We start from the raw sequence: 23,072 nt of genomic DNA, 5'->3' as shown, positions 1-23,072 counted from the left end.
TGGTCATAGGAGCAGCTATCTTCGAGAAGTCCTGAACAAACCTCCGATAGTAGCCTGCCAAACCCAGAAAACTCTTGATCTCTGTCACTGTAGTGGGTGTAGGCCAGTTGGCTACTGCCTCTACCTTTTTGGGATCTACTGCTATACCGTCCTCTGATACAACATGTCCCAAAAAGGCAATGCTCCTTAGCCAGAACTCACACTTGGAGAACTTGGCATATAAGCCATGCTCTCTCAAGGTTTGCAGCACTATCCGCAGATGCTGGGCATGGTCCTCTGCATTCCTGGAGTACACCAAGATATCATCAATAAAGACGATCATAAAACGATCCAAGTACTCCCTGAAAACCCTGTTCATGAGATCCATGAATGCTGCAGGGGCGTTAGTCAACCCGAACGGCATCACAAGGAACTCATAATGCCCATATCTGGTTTTGAAAGCAGTCTTGGATACATCTCCTTCCCTGATCTTCAACTGGTGGTATCCAGATCTCAGATCTATTTTAGAAAAACAACCTGCTCCTGCCAGCTGGTCGAAGAGATCATCGATCCTGGGTAACGGATACTTGTTTTTGATAGTGACTTTGTTCAACTGTCTGTAGTCGACACAAAGTCTAAGAGGTCCATCCTTCTTTCTGACAAATAATACTGGAGCACCCCAGGGTGAGGTACTCGGGCGGATGAAACCCTTAGCTACCAAATCCTGTAACTGCTCTTTTAACTCTCGCAACTCAGCTGGTGCCATCCTGTAGGGAGGAATAGAGATCGGTCTGGCATTGGGCATCAACTCAATCTCGAACTCTATTTCCCTATCCGGTGGTAGTCCTGGAAGCTCTTCAGGAAACAAATCTGGGAAGTCTCTAACAACTGGTACTGAGGATGGTTCCCTAACCTGACTGTCTAGCTCTCTCACATAAGCTAGGAACCCCTGACACCCCTTCCTTAACATTCTACGAGCCTGGAGGGCTGATATCAAACCCCTAGGTGTCCCTCTCCTGTCTCCTCTGAAGACACACTCTGACCCATCCTGGTCTCTAACACTGACTACCTTGTCTCTACAGTTCAGGGTAGCATCATACGTAGATAACCAGTCCATCCCTAGAATGACATCAAAATCTGTCAACTCTAGAACCACCAGGTCAGCTGGAAGGTATCTACCCTCTATGCACACTGGACTGAACCGACAGACTGACTCTGCCAAAGATGGATCACATTTGGGTCCACTGACCCATAGAGGACACTCTAACTCAGACACTATCAGACCCAACCTCTCTGCAGCTCTAGAAGAAATGAAAGAGTGAGAAGCACCGGGGTCCATTAAAGCATACACCTCTGAACACCCAATGATGAGATTACCTGACACCACCGTGTTCGACGTGTCTGCCTCCTGCTGAGTCAGGGTGAAAATCCGTGCTGGGGCTGACGGACCTGCACCTCGGGAACCCATCCCTGATGAAGAGGCTGCCCCTCTTCCTCTTCCTCTGCCACTGCTTGGTGGAATGGCTGAAGCTACGGGCTGTACTACACTGCCCGCACTCATCTGCTGGGATGGTGCAACCAAAGTCGCCTGAGGACATTCCCGTGCATAATGTCCCTCCTGCCCACATCTATAGCAGGCTGTGGATCCCAACTGACAAGCTCCTCTATGCTGTTTGCCACACCTCTTGCACACTGGAAAATCTGCGCCAGAACTGGAGCCACTACTCATTCCCAGACCCGACTTAAGCCTGTTCCAAAACTTGCCTCTCTTTCCTCTGAATTTCTCCCATCTCTTCTTCCTTGCACTTGCTGTACCCTGTGAGAAGGAACCTGGTTTAACACCAGAAGACTGTGCCTTGACTACACCTTGACTTATAGCACTGGCCTCCATCTTTCTAGCAGCATCCACTATAGAGTGGAAACTTTCCTTCTCCGCATGAAGAATCAAAGAGAAATACCTGGGGTGAAGCCTTGTGCCATATCTCTTTGCCTTCTTCTGATCTGTATCATATGCCTGACCGACATATGGCAACAATTCCAGGAACTTATCTGTATATTCATCAACGCTCATCTCCTCCGTCTGTCGCAACTGCTCAAACTCCACAACCTTTAGTTCCCTGGAACTGTCAGGAAAAGCCCATCCAGCAAATTCGTTGGCGAACTCTTCCCATGTCATACTCTCAAGTCTCGGGTTCACATAGTTCTTGAACCATTCTCTAGCTTTCTTACACTTTAACGTGAACCCTGCCATCTCAATGGCTCTACCATCATCTGCTCCCAACTCACTTGTTATCATTCTAACTGCACTGAGATACTCAAAGGGATCATCTCCTGTATTGAATTTAGGAGCATCCAACTTTAAGTACTCGGTCATCTTCACCTTACTGCCCCCTGAAGAACTGGGTTGCTGTGCTTCCACAACAGGGGCTACTGGTTCAGGAGGTGGTGGTGGAGGCACTGGTTCCCGCACTGCAGGTTGTACTGGACTTGGATGAACAGGTGGGGGTGGATACATGTGATATGGTGGATAAAAGGAAGGATAGGGCATATAGGGCATGTAGGGTGGATATGGGGCAAAACTGGAGTAATCCAACGTGCCTCCCATCGGATACTCTGGGCCCTGTGGAAAGGGTGGATAGCCAAACCCCGAGGCCTGGACGCCTCCCTGGGACTCCCCCATACCTTCTTCTGACCTTCCTACACCCATGCTTACATCTCTACTCTGATCCTCTTCCAGCACACCTCTTTCTTCTACTGACCTTCCCCCTCTGCTTACTCCTCTCCTGCTCTCGTCAGAAGACCTTCTAGGGTCTCGTGACGTTCCTTCCCTGCTTGACCTATGAGATCTTGCCCTTGGCAAGGCAGGTGGACGAGCAGCTGTACCCTCACTTACAGGTGGGACTCCAGTCAATCTCGCGGATCGACAGTTCCTCGCATCTTCACTCTCTGGAAAACAACAAATCACATAACACATCAATAACACATCAAAAACATGCACATGCATAACAGTACATCCTATCCTCGTGGACATGTTTTTCCTATGGTGCTTGACCTGCTAAACCTCTCTCTGAGCCCAACTCTCTCTCTATAGGTCCGACCATGTGAACCTAGGGCTCTGATACCAATCTGTAACAGCCCGGAAACCGAACTGCCACCGGCACTAGGATCCAGATCGACTTAAGGTCGCCGGGACCCGTAGTAAGCCTGCTATCCTGTCTGTATACCTGTGAAATCCCATACATGATCATACATTTGCTGTAAAAACATAAAACTTTTCTTCATTCCAAGGCTTAACCTGTACATGCACTCTCTCTGTTCTCTACTAATCCCTACTAGAGCTCCTCATGGCTCTAGGCGGATTAAACTCAGAATGTTAAGCCTGGTTTTGCTCATAAACATACAACAATAAAGAAACATACATAAACTGATCATGTGACTCCACAAAGGGATGACAAGTCTTATAAGTCAAGCACCATTCTATACACTATACATATACATTATCTCTATACATTTACATGTCCACACTAGCTATTACACCACTCTGTACTCTTCCTGTACCCTGCTGAGTTCTCTCTGACCTCTGAACCTGCACAACTGGAGTTAGGGGAGAGGGATGAGCTACGATAGCCCAGTGAGTAGAATAGTAATAAAATAACAGGTGATAAAACATGCTCTCATGGAATGCAACACATAAGCACATCACCTCGGCCGGACGGATCAAAACTCCCTCTATATCATCTGGGGTACCGGAGTACCATGTGCCTGGTCCCCGTAGGGCTGTTCCAGGTCTTTGTGCCTGGTCCCCGTAGGGCTGTTCCAGGTCTTTCCTCTGAGGGCTAATGAATCCTCACGAAGTCCGTGCCGTCTCACATAAGCAATGTACAAGGAGCCATGCCAAGTACAAGGATAAATGCAATGCATCATCTTTGTGTACACTAATGCACTCACCCTAGAGCATATTCATGATGCATGAAGCATGATAAAATAGTCAGTTCTCAGATTAAAACATTAAGTTAAGTTCCACTCACCTGGTTATCTCTGCACTGACTCTGCAGGTTCTGACACTGGACTCACTGCTGACCTCCCTGATTCCTCTGGTCCGTACCTACACAGGTGGACTCAAATGAGGGACTAAACTCACTCAAGAACATCGCTACGAAACTCCCCAAAACCCCTCTAAACAATCCTCAAACCATCACATAAACCATGCAAAAGAAAGCTGGACAGGGCACTTTCGGCGGCAGATTCGGCGGCCGAAACCCCACTCCAGAGACGAAACTCATGCATGTTCGGCGGCACCTTCGGCGGCCGAAGGTCTCGTCCAGAGACGAAACTCACACACTTTCGGCGGCCGAACTCCCTCTTTTGGCGGCCGAAAGTCTCTTTCTAAACCGAAAGCCTAGCTTTCGGGGGCAACCTTTGGCAGCCGAACTGCCTCCACAAGGGGTTCGGCGGCCGAACCTTCCTTCGGCGGCCGAACCTGGTTTTGCCCGAAGGACAGAACCCTGCTCTGTTTCATGCAAACTTTGCCCAAAAACCTACCAACATGCATATCAACTACGCCCAACTAGCATATACACATATATATGCACCAAGGGGTCTAAAACTACCCTAAAACCCCAAACAAACAGAGCACATAACACTTAAACATGTTTGACCACCACAAATCACCAAAAACCTCACCTAAACCTAAACATACATACTACCCATACAAACTGCATAAAACCTTTCAAAATCATCAAAGAAGCTCAGGATCTTCACTTACCTCTTACACAACTTGAGGATGAAGGATCCTAACGTGGAGATATGAAGAAAAGCTCTTCCAAAGCTCCAAGCTTCAAACCTTGGTTCTTTTGCTCAAAACCTTCATAAGTCACCAAAACTCTTAAAACTCTTGAAAGATTTGATGAAAATCATGGAAAACATGAAAGTCAACGTGGGAGAGGCTGAAACTCACCTCTGGCTGCAAGTGGAGGAGAAATAACCTCCTTCCACCGACCCTTGGCCCTTTTATAGGTGGCTGGCCAGACCACCTTCGGCAGCCGAACGTGAAGCCGCAACCATGCAATGTTCGGTGGCCGAAAGGGACCTTCGGCGGCCGAACCTTTGCATTTCTCCCTTGTTGCTTTTCTTTAAAAACTCAATGCTTATCACACTTCAAAACATGAACACAAGTGAAAATACCTTGGAAAACATATGTATTACCCTTCTCGAGGGTTCCGACACCCGAGATTCCACTGGACGACAGGAATGCCGATGTCGGACTCGAGCCGGGTATTACAGTTCCAATGGTCAAAAGACTATGAATAGAGCTAGTAACCACTTGGATAGGTGACCAACTGAGTAACTGGGGGGGTATCACAATACATCACCTCCACGTCAAAAGGTTGGTGACTTCTCCAAGCAAGAAAAAAGTGCAAAAAGAAAAAAAAATAATAATAAAGCCAGAATAAAGTACTTCAAGGTAAGGGCAAGTCACTCTGAAAGTTGGAAAAAGTCTAAACAAAAATGTGCATGTATGGTCTCTCATGAGGAAAACAAATCCTAGCCATGGTAAGTAAAGGGAAACGAGGAAAGAAGGTAAGTAACCTTGATGCATATATTCTTTATTGCAATGATTCAAAATAGGGGTCTAGAGTAAGAGCTTAAGTGGACATAAAGGATCAAAGCAAAGAGAGTTTATCTGACTATGTTTATTTGCTTGAGGACAAGCAAAAGGATAGTTGTGGGGGTATTTGACAGAGCATAATTTAGGCCATATTATCATGATGTTAATGAGGTTTATTTGCACCTTTTCTGCCTAATTTTGTGGTTTTGCTCATGTTTTGCAGAAACTAGGTGTGAAAAGACATTCTGGTGAAAATGCTCTTAAAACTGCCAAAAAGTGCCAAATATGGAAAGTTCAAAATAAGGAAAGTTTTCATATATGGAAAGTTCTAAATAAGGAAAGAGTCAGATGAGGAAAGCACAGTTGGCGGACTATTTGAAATTCAAACTGCAGATCTTCCTTGCCTTTTTCAGAATGTGAAGCCAAACAAGGAAAGTGCCAAATAAGAAAAGTGTTAGAAAAGGAAAGCGCAATCAACAGAAGATTTGAAATTCAAATTACATATCCTTCTTTCCTTATATGAGAAGTCAAATATGGAAGGTAACAGATAAGGAAAGTGTAGTCAGCAGACCGTTCAAAATTCGAATTGCAAATCTTTCTTTCCTGATTTAAAGATATGTAGACACCTCAGCAGATCCTCCTATTCAGGAAGAAGGATCTCAAGATGCACTTGGCCTTTATTTAGTCCAGATTCAAGATTCAAAAGAGGCTCCATCTAAATAGGAAGTCTGGATAACTCATGCTTCCTATTTCAGAAGCAAGCCGCGCGCCTACCTCTTCTGCAAGCTTGATCTGCGTGCCTCCTTCCTATTCAAGCCTTGCCGCGCGTCACACCTTCCTTCTGAAGACCTAGGCACGTCCCACCATCCTTCTGGCAGCCTTGATTCACTCTTCCTTCCTTTTCAAGCTCAAGCTACGCTCCTTTCCTATTCTGAGAGCCATCTGCGCGTCACCTTCCTCTTCTGCAACAACTTGGGCAGCAAGTTGACCATGGGCAGCACCTTGGGCAGCCTCTACACTATTTAGAAAGCAAGAACAGCATCTACACTAATTAGGAAGCAAGGGCAGCAACTTGGGCAGCCTCTACACAACTTGGGCAGCAAGCATGACCTTGGGCAGCATCTACACTAATTAGGAAGCAAGGGCAGCAACTTGGGCAGCCTCCTCACTAATGAGGAAGCAAGGAAGACCTAAGGCAGCATCTAAACTCTATAAAAGGACCTCCTAAGTGGCAGCCACAAGTTGGCCTTCTTCCCCCCCCCTTTTCCTAGGCTTCGGCCACACCTTCTTCTTCTTCTTCTTCTTCTTCTTCTTTTCTTCTTCTTTTATTTTATTTTCTGTTTTGTTTCAGCCATGAGAGGCTGAAACCTTTTATTCTAGTTGAAGAACAAGTGAAGCTTTAGTTGTTTTTATGGATTGAGAGACTTGGACTACATTATTTGTAACGACCCCAAAATGGACCGTCACCGGCGCTAGGATTCAGGTCGGCTTAAGGCCGCCAGAACCCGTAGCAAGCCTGCTATACTCTCTGTGTACCTGTAAATCTCATACATGATCATACATTTTCTGTGAAAATGAAAACTCTTTTCTGGCCCAAGGCTTAACCTGTGCATGCACTATCTCTGTACTCTGTACTCTGTACTCTGTACTCTGTACTCTGTACTCTGTACCCCTGACTAGAGCTTGCTCTAGATGGGTTCATTCATACCTGTTAAGCCTGGTAGTCCACATACAGTAAAACATATACATATACCGATCATGTACAACACAATAGATTTACAACTACTAAGTCAAGCACATATATAACTATTACATCTCTTTAACAGTACATGTCCACTCTAGACGATTACATTTCTCTTTATTCTTTCTCTGAACCCTGCTGGACTGTCCCTGTACACGGTATACTGAACCTGCAAAACTGGGGTTAAGGGAGTGGGATGAGCTCTATAGCCCAGTGAGTAGAACAGTAAAACAATTCATTAACAGATGCTCTCATGGAATGCGTCATAACACAAACATTTCACATCAAGAGTAAACCTGTCACCACATAGTCCCAGTAACTCTGTGCCAGGGCGTAGTCAAAGGCTCCTGGACTTCCTGTCATATATGTATATGTGTATATAACACCATTGTACTTACCATTGCCAGGGCGTAGTCAAAGGCTCCTGGACTTTACTATATACCTGCCAGGGCGTAGTCAAAGGCTCCTGGTCTTCCTGTCTGTGTCTATGGGATCATTCAGCATTTACCCAGATCAACAAATAACAATGCAATGCAACATATTCGTGGATACTAATGCAATCAACTTATGGCATAATCATGATGCATGAGATATGCTAAAACATGTCTTTGATCAATTCAAAAAGCATTAAGTTTAGTTCCACTCACCTCTGGCTATCTGGACTGACTGACTCTGCAGGCTCTGAAAACTCTGGAGCAGTACTCACTGCTGCTCTCTCTGGTTCCTCTGCTCTGTGCCTACACAGATAGACTCAAATGAGGGACCAAACATACTCGGACATACCGCTAAACATCTCCCCTTAAAACCCCTTAAAACACCTTAGACCAAACATAGAAAACATGCAAAGGAAGGCTGGACAGGGCACTTTCGGGGGCACCTTCGGCGGCCGAATGTCCCTTCCAGAGACGAAAGTCAGGCATGTTCGGCGGCCTAACTTGGACTTTCGGGGGCCGAACCTGAGTTCATCCAGAACTCAGTTTCGTGCACAAGGACGCCTGCCAAACCCTCCATCACCTGCTCAGACCTCAACACATGCATTTAACCCTTCTAAAACATGCATAAACACTTCAATAAGCATAAAGGAGCTTCAAATAAATTAAACTCCAACAAACAACACACAACAACCATACACAAAGCATAGGATCCATACACCCTAATATGGACAACTTATGCATACTCAAGCACAACTCCCCTTTCCCATCATCAAACTCATTTAAAACATGATAAAAACAAAGGATTCACTCTTACCCTTTGAAGAACAAAGGCTGGCGTGACCCCAAACTTGAAGAAATGAAGATTCAAGCTTCACAAGTTCTCAAACTCCACAACTTCTCAAAACTAGTTAAAACTCACCATAAACTTATTTTTCTTTGAAAGATTTGATTAGAAACTCAAGAAAATCACCAAGGGGAAACATGTGCTTGTTCCTGACCCAAAGGAGAGCTTAAGCACCTCCATAGTCGGCCACATCCACTTAAAAAAGGTGAACCACCGCTTCACGTTCGGTGGCCAAAGCTACATGTAACACCTCATCACGTTCGGGGGCCGAACATTGAGTTTAGGGGGCCGAACATGAGCTACTTTAGGCGGCCGAACTTACACTTTAGGGGGCCGAAAGTGGCAAAACTTTCCTTAGCCTTGTTTCTTCAAAACTTATTCCTTTGCTAAAACAAAAGCTTAAAACATCTAAAAACATTTTAGAAAACCTCCACTCTCCCTTCAGGGATGCTCTGACATCCTCGATTCCACCGAACGATAGGAATTCTGATGTCTGAACATGCCGGGTATTACATTCTTCCCCCCTTAAGAACATTCGTCCTCGGATGTTCCTAAAACAAATTAGAAACATACAAAAAGGAGGAAACGAACCTCAAAACAGATATGGATACTGCTGGAGCATAGACTCCCGCGTCTCCCACGTGCACTCTTCTACATTATGGTGGTTCCATAGGACTTTCACCATCGGAATCTCCTTGTTCCTTAGCTGTCTGAGCTGTGTGTCCACAATCCGCACTGGCTGTTCTACATAGGTGAGATCTGTGTGAATCTCCACCTCAGGCTCACTCAGAATCTGAGTCGGATCTGACACAAACTGCCGTAGCATAGAAACATGAAAGACCGGGTGAATCCTCTCCATCGAAGCAGGTAAATCTAGCTTATATGATACATTTCCGATCCGCTGCACAACCTCAAAAGGTCCAATGTACCGTGGAGCTAATTTACCCTTCTTCCCAAAACGAACCACACCTTTCATCGGAGACACTTTCAGCAATACCCAATTACCCTCCTGAAATTCTAACTGTTTTCTGCGAACGTCGGCATAACTTTTCTGTCTACTCTGAGCTGTTCTGATTCTATCTCTGATCATGGGCACCACTCTACTAGTAATCTCGACTAACTCTGGCCCTGCCAGAGCCTTCTCTCCTATCTCTTCCCAACAAACAGGGGATCTGCATTTCCTCCCATACAACGCTTCATACGGAGCCATCCCTATGCTAGCATGATGGCTGTTATTGTAGGCAAACTCCACCAAAGGTAGATGCTGCCTCCAAGAACCGCCAAAGTCTAACACACACAATCGAAGCATATCCTCTATGGTCTGGATGGTCCTCTCTGACTGTCCATCAGTTTGTGGGTGGAAAGCAGTGCTAAACTCTAATCTTGTGCCCATCGCACTCTGCAGACTTCGCCAAAATCTAGAGGTAAACTGAGGTCCTCTATCTGAGACTATTGATACTGGAACACCATGTAATCTCACTATCTCATCTAGATAGACCTGAGCCAACTTATCCACAGAATAGGTACTCCGAACTGGAAGAAAATGAGCAGATTTCGTGAGTCTGTCCACAATCACCCATATCGAGTCTATTCTGTTGGACGCTGCTGGTAAACCCACTACAAAATCCATAGCTATGTTTTCCCATTTCCATTCGGGAATCGGTAATGGGTTAAGCATTCCTGCTGGTTTCTGATGCTCTAGCTTCACCCTCTGACAAACCTCACAGGTTGTCACAAACTGCGCTACTTCTTTCTTCATAGCTGGCCACCAATAGACCTTTTTTAGATCCTGGTACATCTTGGTGGCTCCTGGGTGAACACTATATCTCGCATTATGAGCTTCCCTCATAATGTCTTCCTTCACACTGCCACGATCGGGTACACAAAGTCGACTCCCATAACGAAGGATCCCTTTACTGTCAAATCTGAACTCTGCACTGTTGCCTGACTGAACAGTCCTGGCAATTTTCATTAATTCAGGGTCCTCGTGCTGTCTCTGAGCTATCTGCTCCAGAAATACAGGTGTCACTCTCATCTGTGCTATCAACGCACCTGTACCAGACAACTCGAGCTGTAGTCCCTCTTCTAAGAGTTTGTAAAGCTCCATCACAACTGGTCTTCGCTCTGCTGATATATGGGATAAACTGCCTAGTGTTTTCCGGCTGAGGGCGTCTGCCACCACATTCGCCTTACCCGGATGATACTGGATCTTACAATCATAATCACTAAGCAATTCGACCCATCGTCTTTGCCTCAAATTCAGCTCTCTCTGACTCAAGATGTACTGTAAACTCTTGTGATCAGTAAAGATCTCGCATTTAACCCCGTAGAGGTAATGCCGCCACATCTTAAGTGCAAAGATAACTGCTGCCATCTCTAGGTCATGGGTGGGGTAATTCAACTCATGTTTCTTCAACTGTCTAGAAGCATAAGCTATTACCCGATCACTCTGCATCAATACACAGCCCAATCCCACTCGGGATGCATCACAGAACACTGTGAAATCCTCATGACTTACAGGCAGAGCTAAGACTGGTGCTGTAGTCAATCTCTTCTTGAGCTCCTCAAAGCTCTCTTCACACTGGTCAGACCAGACAAACTTCTGGTTCTTTTGAGTCAATTTGGTCATAGGAGCCGCTATCTTTGAAAAGTCCTGAACAAACCTCCTGTAGTAACCTGCCAGTCCCAGAAAGCTTTTAATCTCAATCACTGTCGTGGGTCTGGGCCAGTTAGCTACAGCTTCTATCTTCTTGGGATCTACCTCAATACCCTCTGCTGATACCACATGTCCCAAGAAGGAAATGCTCCTTAACCAAAACTCACACTTCGAGAACTTGGCATACAAACCATGCTCTCTCAGTGTCTGCAAAACTATCCTCAGATGCTGGGCATGCTCCTCTGCATCTCTGGAATACACTAATATATCATCGATGAAAACAATGACAAAGTGATCCAGAAACTCACTGAAAACTCTGTTCATGAGATCCATGAATGCTGCAGGGGCGTTAGTCAACCCGAACGGCATCACTAAGAACTCATAATGCCCATATCTAGTTCTGAAAGCTGTCTTAGGCACATCTGCCTCTCGGACTCGCAACTGATGATACCCGGATCTCAGATCTATTTTCGAGAAACAACCTGCTCCAGCTAGCTGGTCAAACAGATCATCAATCCTAGGTAGAGGATACCTATTCTTGGTAGTGACCTTGTTCAACTGTCTGTAGTCGATACAAAGTCTGAGGGATCCATCCTTCTTTCTGACGAAGAGCACTGGAGCACCCCAAGGTGAGGTACTAGGGCGGATGAACCCTTTATCTACCAAGTCCTGCAACTGTTCTTTCAACTCTTTTAACTCTGCTGGCGCCATCCTGTAGGGAGGAATAGAGATAGGGTTGGTACCTGGCAGCAATTCAATTTCAAACCCTATCTCCCTATCAGGTGGTAGTCCTGGTAAATCGTCTGGAAACACATCAAGAAACTCTCGGACTACTGGTACTGCGGCTGGTTCCCTCACCTGACTGTCTAGCTCTCTCACATGAGCTAGAAACCCCTGACAACCCCTCCTAAGCAAACGACGAGCCTGAAGGGCTGAAATCATACCTCTGGGTGTACCTCTCCTGTCTCCTCTGAAGACACACTCTGACCCATCCTGGTCTCTGAGACTCACTATCTTCTCTCTACAGTCCAAAGTCGCACTATATGTAGATAACCAATCCATCCCTAGAATGACATCAAAATCCGTCAAATCTAGAACCACAAGGTCAGCTGGAAGGTATCTACCCTCTATGAACACTGGACTGAAACGACAGACTGACACTGCCACTGATGGGTCACATTTAGGTCCACTGACCCAGAGAGGATACTCTAACTCAGAACTGATCAAACCCAATCTCTCTATGGCTCTCGAAGCAATAAAGGAATGAGAAGCACCGGGGTCCATCAAAGCATACACATCTGAACACCCAATGATGAGATTACCTGACACCACTGTGTTCGACGTGTTAGCCTCCTCCTGTGTCACAGTGAAAATCCGTGCTGGGGCTACCGGATTTCCACCTCGGGAACCTGCTGCTGAAGTAGAGGCTGCCCCTCTCCCTCTACCTCTACCGCTACTCTGAGGCATGACTGAAGCTGCTGGCCGAACACCTGGCTGTACCACACTGCCTGAACTCATCTGCTGGGATGGTGCAAAAGTCATCTGAGGACAATCCCGAGCAATATGCCCTTCCTGTCCACATTTAAAACAAGCTGTAGATCCCAACCGACAAACTTCGCCATGTGGTTTTCCGCATCTTCTGCAGACTGTAGCTGTGCCAGAGCTTGAGCCACTACCTATTCCCAGACCTGACTTCACTTTACTCCAGAACTTACTCTTTGTTCCTTTTGCTCGATCCCATCTCTTGCCACCTGCGGCTGCTGCACTAGGGGCCTTAGAACTCGAAGCCTGTGCCTTTGACTGTTTCTGAATATTGGCACTAGCCTCCATTTTCCTGGCTGCATCTACTATCGTATGAAAACTCTCCTTTTCTGCTGGAAGAATCAAGGAAGAATACCTGGGATGCAATCTCATAGTATATCTCCTTGCCTTCTTCTGGTCAGTATCATAGGCTTGACCCACATACTGAAGCAAATCCAGGAACTTATCTGTGAATTCATCAACACTCATTTCATCTGTCTGTCGCAACTGTTCAAACTCTATTACTTTCATCTCCCTGGAGCTATCAGGAAAAGCCCACCCTGCAAATTCATTGGCGAACTCTCCCCAAGACATATTGTCCATCCTGGGTTCCACATAATTCTTGAACCATTCTCTGGCCTTCTTGCATTTTAACGTGAAACCTGCCATCTCAATGGCTCGACTATCATCAGCTCCCAACTCACTGGTTATCATCCTAACTGACCTGAGGTATTCAAATGGATCATCTCCCGTGTTATACTTAGGAGCATCCAATTTCAAGTACTCCGTCATTTGTACCTTACCTCCAGATGAGCTAGGTTGATGTCTGTCAACAACAGGGGCTACTGGTTCTGGTGGTAATACTGGCTCATTTGGTTCTGAGTGTGCTGCACTTGGATGAGTAGAGGAAGATGGATACATAGGATATGGTGGGTAATAAGAAGGATAAGGCATATATGGCATGTAAGGAGGATAGGGGACAAAACTCGAGTACTCCGACATACCTCCCATCTGATACTCTGGGTAGCCGAAGCCTGACGTCTGAGCGCCTCCCTGCGACTCTCCCATACCTTCCTCAAATCTGCCTATACCCATACTGTCATCCCTCGACTGCTCAATCTCCTCCTCTGATCTTCCTCCTCTTGCTGTACCTCTTCTGCTCTCGTCCACAGACCTTCTAGGGTCTATTGACGTACCTTCCCTGCTAGATCGCTGAGACCTTGCCCTCGGCAATGCAGGAGAACGAGCAGCTAGTCTCTCACTATCTGGTGGGACTCCAGTCAATCGAGCTGATCGACGAGTTCCTCGCATCTTTATTCTATCTGGAAAACAATACATAACATAACACTTAGCACATAAACATCACATATCAATACAGCACATGCATAACTTATGACATGAAACAGATAGGACGCAACACCCTATCCTAGTGGACATGATTTCCTATTGTGCTTGACCACCCTCTATGAGCCCGACACTAGCGCTATAGGTCCGATCATGTGAACCTAGGGCTCTGATACCAATCTGTAACGACCCCAAAATGGACCGTCACCGGCGCTAGGATTCAGGTCGGCTTAAGGCCGCCAGAACCCGTAGCAAGCCTGCTATACTCTCTGTGTACCTGTAAATCTCATACATGATCATACATTTTCTGTGAAAATGAAAACTCTTTTCTGGCCCAAGGCTTAACCTGTGCATGCACTATCTCTGTACTCTGTACTCTGTACTCTGTACTCTGTACTCTGTACTCTGTACCCCTGACTAGAGCTTGCTCTAGATGGGTTCATTCATACCTGTTAAGCCTGGTAGTCCACATACAGTAAAACATATACATATACCGATCATGTACAACACAATAGATTTACAACTACTAAGTCAAGCACATATATAACTATTACATCTCTTTAACAGTACATGTCCACTCTAGACGATTACATTTCTCTTTATTCTTTCTCTGAACCCTGCTGGACTGTCCCTGTACACGGTATACTGAACCTGCAAAACTGGGGTTAAGGGAGTGGGATGAGCTCTATAGCCCAGTGAGTAGAACAGTAAAACAATTCATTAACAGATGCTCTCATGGAATGCGTCATAACACAAACATTTCACATCAAGAGTAAACCTGTCACCACATAGTCCCAGTAACTCTGTGCCAGGGCGTAGTCAAAGGCTCCTGGACTTCCTGTCATATATGTATATGTGTATATAACACCATTGTACTTACCATTGCCAGGGCGTAGTCAAAGGCTCCTGGACTTTACTATATACCTGCCAGGGCGTAGTCAAAGGCTCCTGGTCTTCCTGTCTGTGACTATGGGATCATTCAGCATTTACCCACATCAACAAATAACAATGCAATGCAACATATTCGTGGATACTAATGCAATCAACTTATGGCATAATCATGATGCATGAGATATGCTAAAACATGTCTTTGATCAATTCAAAAAGCATTAAGTTTAGTTCCACTCACCTCTGGCTATCTGGACTGACTGACTCTGCAGGCTCTGAAAACTCTGGAGCAGTACTCACTGCTGCTCTCTCTGGTTCCTCTGCTCTGTGCCTACACAGATAGACTCAAATGAGGGACCAAACATACTCGGACATACCGCTAAACATCTCCCTTTAAAACCCCTTAAAACACCTTAGACCAAACATAGAAAACATGCAAAGGAAGGCTGGACAGGGCACTTTCGGGGGCACCTTCGGCGGCCGAATGTCCCTTCCAGAGACGAAAGTCAGGCATGTTCGGCGGCCTAACTTGGACTTTCGGGGGCCGAACCTGAGTTCATCCAGAACTCAGTTTCGTGCACAAGGACGCCTGCCAAACCCTCCATCACCTGCTCAGACCTCAACACATGCATTTAACCCTTCTAAAACATGCATAAACACTTCAATAAGCATAAAGGAGCTTCAAATAAATTAAACTCCAACAAACAACACACAACAACCATACACAAAGCATAGGATCCATACACCCTAATATGGACAACTTATGCATACTCAAGCACAACTCCCCTTTCCCATCATCAAACTCATTTAAAACATGATAAAAACAAAGGATTCACTCTTACCCTTTGAAGAACAAAGGCTGGCGTGACCCCAAACTTGAAGAAATGAAGATTCAAGCTTCACAAGTTCTCAAACTCCACAACTTCTCAAAACTAGTTAAAACTCACCATAAACTTATTTTTCTTTGAAAGATTTGATTAGAAACTCAAGAAAATCACCAAGGGGAAACATGTGCTTGTTCCTGACCCAAAGGAGAGCTTAAGCACCTCCATAGTCGGCCACATCCACTTAAAAAAGGTGAACCACCGCTTCACGTTCGGTGGCCAAAGCTACATGTAACACCTCATCACGTTCGGGGGCCGAACATTGAGTTTAGGGGGCCGAACATGAGCTACTTTAGGCGGCCGAACTTACACTTTAGGGGGCCGAAAGTGGCAAAACTTTCCTTAGCCTTGTTTCTTCAAAACTTATTCCTTTGCTAAAACAAAAGCTTAAAACATCTAAAAACATTTTAGAAAACCTCCACTCTCCCTTCAGGGATGCTCTGACATCCTCGATTCCACCGAACGATAGGAATTCTGATGTCTGAACATGCCGGGTATTACATTATTAATCTTTTGTTATTCAATATTCATGTAATCTTATGCTTAATTCCATTATTGCTTTGTTGTTTGGATCTACATTGATTCTTGATTGCAAGGTAATTGATGTTTGTTAGTTTGGATAATTTTAAGTCCGTAATTGCTTAGATTGTTTAAGTATAAGGACACTTGGTGTAAAAATCAAGGAGATTGCATGATCTAGTGTTGTCACCATGGTTGTGGGTAACTAAAATTGGTTCTCTCTATTTCTTAATACAATTGACATTTGTTAGTAGCCTAAGGCTCAAGGACGTTCCTTGCAACTTGTTAATTAGTAATTAATTAGAGGACTTTCCCTAATTGGTTTACTTAAGGAGAGATATGGTGGTGAGAAGCTTCTTCCATCACCATGGCTAATTTATTGAATCAAGCAAAAGAACATAAGTGTCAATGATCAATCCCATCAACTAAAGTGGATCTAATTCTTCAACTAGAGCTTTTCTCATATTTGTTTTCCCTTTATTTTTATTATTTGCTTTTCCTTATTGCTTTCATCATTAGTTTAATCATATCAATTTTAAAACCCCCTTTTTTACTTTTCTTGCACTTTATTTTCATTGTCTATTTATTTTCAGTTTGTTTTTTTGGTCTTGATAAGGAAAGTAGGTAAGTATAAATTCCTTGTGGATACGATCCTTTCACTAATATCTACAGTATTAATATTGTTGGTAGCTGAATTGATTATTTTTTACCGGCTTCGACAACCGTTCTGTCACCTAGTCATTGTCCTCAATGGAAAATAAAATAAGTAAGCAAGAGAGTTACTTCCCTGGAGTGTTGATTTGAGCAAATCAATTGGCCAAATCAATGGCATTGGTGGACTCCTGACATAAAGTGATCAACCAACAGCTGTAGCATGCCCTTCATATGCAAAATTTGAGTCTCAATTCTGTCTAGTCGTGCATCTATGGAGGGACGTGGCGGTGCATCATCTGGTGTTTCTTCTTGGTCTGCTGCAGGTGTGGCTATCACTTAGGACACTTTAGCCTGCGTTGCTGCATTCTTTCGAAACACACGCTTATGGTGTAGTACCACTGGCCCTGCAGGTGTAAGAGAGAAAATACCACTAACCTTGCAAAACAACCCCATGTCATCTAAGACACGCAAATCTAATGAGGTTTGTTTGCTGCCCTGGTGAAGGTTAGTCTGCTCAGGATGAAAAATATTCAAATTAACAACAAGCAAAGTAATAACATGGCCAACAATGAATGGATGATGATAAGACAGAATTTCAAAAATCTGTGTGGCAAACCAGAATCTAAATTTAAGGTTTCTCTTAAACACCATGCTCCAAAGAAAATAAAGTTCAGTTTTTGTCAAAATATTTGACGCGTCCTTGCATCTAGAAAAAGTATTGGCTAGAGACCTATGCAAGAATTTCAAGCAAAGATTGCATAAATACAAGTCTTTGGATTTGGTGGGAAAGGATGAAGCAAGAGGGTTGTCACACAGTTTAGCATATGCAGCAGTGGCATCAAAATCATTAGGGAAGTCACATATAGCTTTTTAGGAGTCAAATCCAAGTGCAGAAGTGAATTTCGCCATGGACATGCAGAAACGGTGTCCTATTAGTGTAAAATTGAGTATATCAGGTGTGTGCACAGTGATCATAGTAGTTTTGTTGAAGAAGAAAGTGCAGAAGAACTCGTGAACGAGTTCTGTCAATGTAGGCATGCGTAAATGGAAGAACGAGCCCCAAACAATGCCATCAGTGAGAAGTTTTACTTCCTCCCAAATCCCTAATGCATTAAGTGTCTCAAAGTGTAGAAACTTACTTGGTATGTAAGGGAGGGAAGAGATGGCCACGTATCTGGTGCATTCAGCCTGTTTCTTGAAGACCAATGCCTTTGAAGCATGACCCATGGATGGTGATTTGGGCAAATCACGGTTGGAGCTAAGGGTGCTGTGTTCTTCAAAAGTTGTGACTGGCCTACTGGTTGAGGAATCAATGCGACGCCTAGTGCTGGGACGCCTAGATGAGGGCGTAGGTACTGGGCGCTTCTGTCCGCATTTGTTTGAGGGAGGAAATGATGGCGACAATGTGGCCTGAGGAGTCACTATGCCACCGGCCTGAGGTGCAGAGTGTGGTGCCACAGACGATGCTTGTGGCTGGCGATGATAGGTGTTGGTGACCGGCGGCGATGATGTGCATAGAGACGCTTCAGCCATTGACCTAGTCTCGGCGGTGATGTCCGCGATGGGTGGTGGGTTGATGATTGGCTCCTCATCACTATCCGCGAGCACATATACTAGTTTGGATTGACCTAGGTGGCGCCACTGGCCTGGACTGGAGGTAGCCACCATCTTCGTGCACACTATGCTTGTCTGTGTTGGCCTGAGAGAAAACTTAGGAAAGAAGGTAAAGGTACAGTAATGTAAGTAAAAGAAAATAAAAGAAACAATTTAAGAGATTTAGGGAAAGTGATTTGCCCTGGTAATAAATGCAGTATCTCTGTTGTCTGGCTGTGTGATTTGCCTAATTGATTTGGGCAAATCGATCTCGCTGGGTTGCCTCCGAGTAGCACCCTTATTTAAAGTCGAGGGCTGGACTGTACCGATTTAATTAGAGAGATGGGGAGGGGTTATTTGTAATACCCGGCTGGAGTCCGGCATCGAAATTCTACTTTCCGGTGGAGTCCAGGATGTCGGAAGTCTCTAGAAGGGTTAGAGTGATGTTTTTTCTAACATGTTTTGATAATGTTCATAGTTTTCAAGCATAAGGAAATGAGTTTTTAAGTGAAATGAACCAAGGCAGAAAAGCCAGGTTCGGCCGCCGAAGTTGAGGTTCGGCCGCCGAACATGCATGGCTTTCGGTTTCACGTGTGGCCACCGAAGGTGGTCTGGCCAGCCACCTATAAATGGCCCTCAGTCGGTTGAAGCGGTAAGAGCACCGTTTCTTTTGTCTTATGAGGTGAGACCCTGTCCTTTGTGAGTATTTCTTCATGTTTTCATTAACTCATGCACAGATTTGATTAGTTTTCATGATTATTTGAAGGTTTTAAGCTAAAAACTCAAAGTTTTGAAGTTTGGAGAGTTGGAAGGAAAGTTGCTCCAAAACTCCACTTTAGGATTGTTCATCTTCTTGGTTTCAAGAGGTAAGTGAAGATCCTGAGCTTGTTTTTATGTTTTCTGAAGGTTTTATGTGGATTTGGGGGAGAGTTGCATGAATAGGGTTCTTTGTGAGGTTTTGATGATTTTGTGCATAGAGCTTGTTTCTGTGTTGTTTGTGTTGTGTGTTTGGGGTGTTAAGGTAGTTTTGACCCCTTTGAGCATATACATGAGTGTATGCACGTTGAGGAAGTGAAGTAGGTGAGTTTGGAGGAGTTTTGGGCTTTTGGCGAGAGGCAGGGCAAGTTTCTGCCCTACTGATGAACTCAGGTTCGGCAGCCGAAGGTACATTCGGCCGCCGAACCCCTGAGGAGAAGAGAGGAGGTGGCTTCGGCTGCCCAAGCTTGCCCCCGAGCTTTTGGACTTTCGGCTCTGGAGGGAAGTTCGGCCGCCGAAGGTGCCGCCGAAGGTTAGAGACTTTCGTCTCTGGAGTGCCTTTCAGCCTCCGAAACTTGCCCCCGAAAGGGTTCGGCAGCCGAAAGTGGAAGTTCGGCCGCCGAAGGTGCTTGAGTTTCGTCTCTGGAGAAGCCTTTCGGCCGCCGAATCTGCCGCCGAAAGTGTTCTGTCCAGCTTTTCTTTTGCATGCTTTGCATGAGTTTTAGAGTGAGTTTAAGGGGATTTGTGGGGAGTTAAATAGAGTTGTTCATAAGCTAGTTTGGTCCCTCATTTGAGTTTATCTGTACCTATACAGACCAGAGGAACCAGAGAGAGCAGCAGTGAGTACTGCTCCAGAGTTTTCAGAGCCTGCAGAGTCAGTCCAGATAGCTAGAGGTGAGTGGAACTAACCTTAACTCTTTTAATTGCACAATGGAATGTTTTAGCATATTTCATGCATCATGATTATGCCATAGGGTGATTGCATTAGTATCCACGAATATGTTGCATTGCATAGGTATTTGTTGATGTGGGTGAATGCTGAATGATCCAATAGTCTCAGACAGGAAGTCCAGGAGCCTTTGACTACGCCCTGGCAGGTATAGTAAAGACCAGGAGCCTTTGACTACGCCCTGGCAGTTATAGTAAAGACCAGGAGCCTTTGACTATGCCCTGGCAATGGTAAGTATAGAGGTGTTATATACACATATACATATATGACAGGAAGACCAGGTGCTCGATTCTACGCCCTGGCACAGAGTTACTGGGACTATGTGGTGACAGGTTTACTCTTGATGTGGTTTGTCTGTGTTATGACGCATTCCATGAGATCATATTTTAATGAGATATTTTACTGTTCTACTCACTGGGCTATAGAGCTCATTCCACTCCCTTAACCCCAGTTTTGCAGGTTCAGTGTACAGTGTAGAGAGGAGATCAGCAGAGTGCCAAAAGAGTAAAGAGTAAAGAGAATTGTACTAGTGTAGAGTGGACATGTACTATGAAAGAGATGTAATCATTGTGTATAAAGTTAGATTTGTGCTTGACTTAGTGATGGTATGTACATGATATGTATATGTATAAATGTTTTACTGTATGTGCAAAACCAGGCTTAACAGGTATGAGTTAACCCATCTAGAGCAAGCTCTAGTCAGGGGTCCAGAGTACAGAGTACAGAGTACAGAGATAGTGCATGCACAGGTTAAGCCTTGGTTCAGAAAGAGTTTTTATTTTCACAGAAAATGTATGATCATGTATGAGTTTTACAGGTACACAGAGAGTATAGCAGGCTGGCTAGAGCTTGGTATATGGAAAGTTTTAAATTTTTATGAAAATGTATGATCATGTATGGGATTTATCAGGTATGACAGGTTATATGTGAGGCTTGCTACGGGTTCTAGCGACCTTAAGTCGATCTGAATCCTAGCGCCGGTAGCGGTTCGGTTTCCGGGTCGTTACAAAATCTGTCCTGTCTTTTCTTTTTAGCTGGAGCCTTCGTTTGATTTTTGAATGTTGAATGAAGAAGAGGCAAGTGGATCTCCTTTAGATCTCGCTGCCTAAATAGGAAGATTTGACTACTGCAGTGTGTGCACATCTTTGAATGAGGAAAGAAAGATCTGCGATTTGAATTTCAAATAATCTTCTGACTGAGCTTTCCTTGTTTGCTTTTGCTTCTGCACTTTCCTTATTGAAAACTTTCCTTTTTAGAAAACTTTCCTTATTTGAAAACTTTCCTTATTTGAAAACTTTCCTTTTTTGGAACTTTCCTTTTTTGGAACTTTCCTTTTTTGGAACTTTCCATTTTTGGTACTTTTTAGCAGTTTTAAGAGCATTTTCTCCAGATTATCTCTTTACACCTAGTATCTGCAAAACATGATTTGTTGAGAAATCTTGAGATTATTGCAACCTAGTTGCACAGCGAAAAAATAAAATCTCTGTTGATTTGCTTTTCCAGAATCCGAGTGCTTCGTTTAATTCAAAAATGGATATGAGACTAACCTGTTAATCTCGTCAAGAAGATACAATGCTGGACTGATGGTGTTGCCTTTTCAAACGAACACCCTCTATGGTATCCACACGAACGTCTTCTATCCTTCTAGAGTGCTAGCTCTCTCAAAGATGGATAAATTATGTGCTCCACAATCTATAGTTTTAGACTGAGTTTTCTCAAAACCGTTCCCTCCACAATTCGTAGAAGAGGTATTTATATGTTTCACTCTTTTGTTTTCACACAAATCCTTTTTCCTAAAAGGAGTTGTATTTTTCCCACAATTCCTTTTCCTAAAAGGAGTTGTGTTTATCTCACAATTCCTTTTCCTAAAAGGAGTTGTGTTTATCTCACAATTCTTTTTCCTAAAAGGAGTTGTGTTCATAACCTACTATCACAATCTTGCAGATACTCAAATATTTTATGTGATATAATCCTATATCTTATGTGATAGAATCCTTTATCTGTAACAGTTACAGATAGACTGCAGATCTTTTAAATATTATTATCTCATAATAATAAATGATTAATAATAATAACACTTTATTATTATTAACTATATTAATAATTAATATTAATAATAATAACACTTATTATTATTAATTATATTAATAATTAATATTAATAATAATAACACTTTATTATTATTAAATATTAATAATAATAACACTTTATTATTATTAAATATTAATAATAATAACACTTTATTATTATTAATTATATTAATGGGCTTTGGGCTTTTAACCCATTAATATGACATAGCACATCAACAATGTTCTTTTGTGTGTGACCCAATAGGCCCAGTCCCACAAGGCCCATAAGTCATAAGTGGCCTCTAGCAAGATATTATGACTACCCAACTAATATGAGGATGAATAGTCCAATAAAGCCTAATAAATAGAACATGAATTAATATATTTGTCACACGATATCTAGTTTGAACATAAGTCATGGTCAATGTCAAATTTATAATGTTCAAACTTATGATTTCTCGATCTCTAAGTAGACTGATAAATTCAAATGATATTGATCACACTATCAATTCATTTGAGCACGGCCATGCATTTTTCAGTCTTACTTATCGAGGGGCCCAGAAGATATCTCTCTCATAGAGAGGGACAAATCCTATCTTGATTGTTCATTATCCTCTACATAATTTCTATTAT

The sequence above is a fragment of the Manihot esculenta genome, chromosome 9 (genome assembly GCF_001659605.2).
Source record: "Manihot esculenta cultivar AM560-2 chromosome 9, M.esculenta_v8, whole genome shotgun sequence".
NCBI lineage: Eukaryota > Viridiplantae > Streptophyta > Magnoliopsida > Malpighiales > Euphorbiaceae > Manihot > Manihot esculenta.
The sequence above is the reverse complement of the archived record's forward strand: the minus strand, read 5'-3'. Positions refer to the sequence as shown.